The following is a 4,154-nucleotide window of genomic DNA, read 5'->3' as shown; positions in this document are numbered from 1 at the left end:
ATTGTATATGTATGTGTGTATATATATGTATATAAAACTAAATCACTTTGCTGTACACCAGAAACTAACAAAACATCATACATCAATTAAACTTCAATTTGTTGACAAAAAATAAGCTAAGAATAAAAGAGAATTTAATCCATCTAAACTGAGGATTATAACCCAGGAAACAAATTCTCAGAAGCTCCAAGAATTGCTCCGTTGGTCAGGAGTTAGAGATGCAGTTTCATAGATTTTTGAGACAAATTGTATAACATATTGACAGGTTAGCATTGTATCGATAGATAGTTCAATCAACTAAGTATTTTTTTCTTTTTCAATTACACATATGCAGACAAGGCTTTGGTCAATGCCACCTCTTGTACCCTTGTCTGAGATGAAAAAAATACATTAAGCATAGAATTACAATGTAATGCTGTCTTGTGAAGAAAGGAGCCAACCTTTTCTCATAGGGTGATCTCACCCTCCTGCTTTGAGGAGGTCTGTTTAATGTGTAATGTAGATGCACACTGCACATTGTGAAAAGTCGGACATAAAGGGAGCATGCCATTTGTCTTCCTTTATTTTAGTCTGATCGTCCTTCCACAGAATATTTAAGATTTTCCTTATCAAAATTTTTTAAAGGGTGAAAAAGCAAACCATGGTCTAAAGAAAATACAAGTGTAATAGGTTGGACAGTATCTCCCCAAAATATGTGTCCAAGTTCTAACTATTGATATCTGTGAATACGATCTTACTCAGAAATAGCACCTTTGAAAATATAATTAAGGATCTTGAGACGAGATCAACCTGCATTTAGGAGCCAAGATTCCAATTCCCATACTGGATCTACTGACCAGTGTCCATATAAAAGAAAGGAGAGATTTGAGACAAGAGCAGAAGGTCATAGGAAGATAGAGGCAGAGATGGGTGGGTGCCATGTATCTTTAAGCCAAGGGCTTTTCTGGTGGCTCAGCTGGTAAAAGAATCTGCCTGCAATGCAGGAGATGTAAACCAGGGAATGCCTCTAGCCACTAGAAACTGTAAAAGGCAAGGAAGGAACCTCCTCCTAGAGCATCCAGAGAGAACTTAGTCCTGCAGACATTTAGATTGTAGACATATGGCCTCCATATGACTGTGAGAGAATTAAAATTTTGTTTAAAACAAAAACAAAAAGCACTTAGGGCAAGTCATCAGTAGGCTTGGGCAGGAACTAACAGTTGATCCTGCAGTCCACAGGCAGAATGCCTTTATTAGGCAAATATCAGTTCTGCTCTTAAAATCTTTTGATTGATTGGATCACCCAGATTACCCGAAATAACCTCTTTTACATTCAGTCCAGTCCCTCAGTCGTGTCCGACTCTTTGTGACACTATGAACGGCAGCACACCAGGCTTCCCTGTCCATCACCAATTCCCGGAGTTCACTCAAACTCATGTCCATCGAGTCAATGATGCCATCCAACCATCTCATCCTCTGTCATTCCGTTCTCCTCCACATTCATTCTTTCCCAGAATCAGGGTCTTTTCAAATGAGTCAGTCGTTCCCATCAGGTGGCCAAAGTATTGGAGTTTCAGCTTCAACATCAATATTATCCAATGAATATTCAGGACTGATTTCCTTTAGGATGGACTGGTTGGATCTCCTTGCAGTCCAAGGGACTCTCAAGAGTCTTCTCCAACACCACAGTTCAAAAGCATCAATTCTTCAGCGCTCAGCTTTCTTTCTAGTTCAACTCTCACATCCATACATGACTACTGGAAAAACCATAGCTTTGACTAGACAGACCTTTGTTGGCAAATGTGTCTGCTTTTTAACATGCTGTCTAGGTTGGTCATAGCTTTTCTTCCAAGAAGCAAGTGTCTTAATTTCATGGCTGAAGTCACCATCTGCAGTGATTTTGGAGCCCCAAGAAAATAAAGTCTCTCACTGTTTCCATGTTTCCCCATCTATTTGCCATGAAGTGATAGGACCAGATGCCATGATCTTACTTTTCTGAATATCAAGTTTTAAGCTAAGTTTTTCACTCTCCTCTTTCACTTTCATCAAGAGGCTCTTTAGTTCTTCTTTGCTTACTTCCTTAAGAGTGGTATCATCTGCAGATCTGCGGTTGCTGATATTTCTCCTGGCAATCTTGATTCCAGCTTGTGCTTCATCCAGCCCAGTGTTTCTCGTGATGTACTCTGCGTATAAGTTAAATAAGCAGGGTGACAATATATAGTCTTGACATACTCCTTTCCCAATTTGGAACCAGTCTGTTGTTCCATGTCCAGTTCTAATTGTTGCTTCTTGATCTGCATACAGATTTCTCAGGAGGCAGGTCAGGTGGTCTGGTATTCCCAACTCTTGAAGAATTTTCCACAGTTTGTTGTGATCCACACAGTTAAAGGCTTTGGCATGGTCAATAAAGCGAAAGTAGATGTTTTTCTGGAACTCTTGCTTTTTCAATGATCCAATGGATGTTGGGAATTTGATGTCTGGTTCCTCTGCCTTTTCTAAATCCAGCTTGAACATCAGGAAGTTCATGGTTCACATGTTGTTGAAGGCTTGCCTGGAGAATTTTGAACATTACTTTACTAGTGTGTGAGATGAGTGCAGCTGTGCAATAGTTTGAGCATTCTTTGGCATTGCCTTTCTTAGGGATTGGAATGAAAACTGACCTTTTCCAGTCCTGTGGCCACTGCTGAGTTTTCCAAATTTGCTGGCATACTGACTGCAGCACTTTAACAGCATAATCTTTTAGGAATTGAAATAGCTCAACTGGAAGTCCATCACCTCCACTAGCTTTGTTCGTAGTGATGCTTCCTAAGGCCCACTTGACTTTGCATTCCAGGATGTCTGGCTCTAGGTGAGTGATTACACAATTGTGGTTACCTGGATCATGAAGATCTTTTTTGTACAGTTCTTCTGTGTATTCTTGCCACCTCTTCTTATCTTCTGCTTCTGTTAGGTCTGTACCATTCCTGTCCTTTATTGTGCCCATCTTTGCATGAAATGTTCCCTTGGTATCTCTAATTTTCTTGAAGACATCTCTAGTCTTTCCCATTCTATTGTTTCCCTCTATTTCTTTGCATTGATCACTGAGGAAGGCTTTCTTATCTCTCCTTGCTATTCTTTGGAACTTGGCATTCAAATGGGTATATCTTTCCTTTTCTCCTTTGCCTTTCACTTCTCTTCATTTCATAGCTGTAAGGCCTCAGCAGACAACCATTTTGCCTTTTTGCATTTCTTTTTCTTGGGGATGGTCTCCATCCATAGTTCTTCAGGCACTTTGTCTATCAGATCTAATCTCTTGAATCTATTTCTCACTTCCACTGTATAATTGTAAGGGATTTGATTTAGGTCATACCTGAATGGTCTATGAATGGTCTAGTGGTTTTCCCTACTTTCTTCAATTTAAGTCTGAATTTGGCAATACGGAGTTCATGACCTGAGCCACAGTCAGCTCCCGGTCTTGTTTTTGCTGACTGTATAGAGCTTCTCTATCTTTTACATAGTCAACTGATTATAGATGTTAATCATAAATAATCTCCCAGAAATACCTAGGGTTAGTGTTTGGTTGAATAACTGGATACTCGCTCTTACCATGAAGTAGGTATTAGTATTCTGCATTTGTAGATGAAGTACCTGAGGCTCAGAAGGATGAAGTGGATTTAATTGCAAAACTGTGTCACTTGCCAACTCTAGAAAGTCCCAGGACTTTCCTTTGAGCCACGTGCAGACCAGGAGCAGCAACACTCCAGGGATGTTAGAAATGGACACTTGGACCATGTGAATCAGAATCTGCAGTTTAATAAGAATCCTCAAGTACAAAATTCCTGAGTACAAAGTTTGAGAAGCACTAGTCATGGGTTGGAAAAGGTCAGTTTTCAAACCAATCCCAAAGAAAGGCAATGCCATGGAATGCTCAAACTATTGCACAATTGCACACATCTCACACGCTAGTAAAGTAATGCTCAAAATTCTCCAAGCCAGGCTTCAGCAATATGTGAACCATGAACTTCCAGATGTTCAAGCCAGATTTAGCAAAGGCAGAGGAACCAGAGATCTAATTGCCAACATCTGCAGGATCATCAAAAGAGCAAGAGAGTTCCAGAAAAGCATCTATTTTTGCTTTATTGACTATGCCAAAGACTTTGACTGTGTGGATCACAAAAAACTGTGGAAAATTCTTC

The sequence above is a fragment of the Bos taurus genome, chromosome 1 (genome assembly GCF_002263795.3).
Source record: "Bos taurus isolate L1 Dominette 01449 registration number 42190680 breed Hereford chromosome 1, ARS-UCD2.0, whole genome shotgun sequence".
NCBI lineage: Eukaryota > Metazoa > Chordata > Mammalia > Artiodactyla > Bovidae > Bos > Bos taurus.
This window is presented reverse-complemented; position numbering follows the sequence as displayed.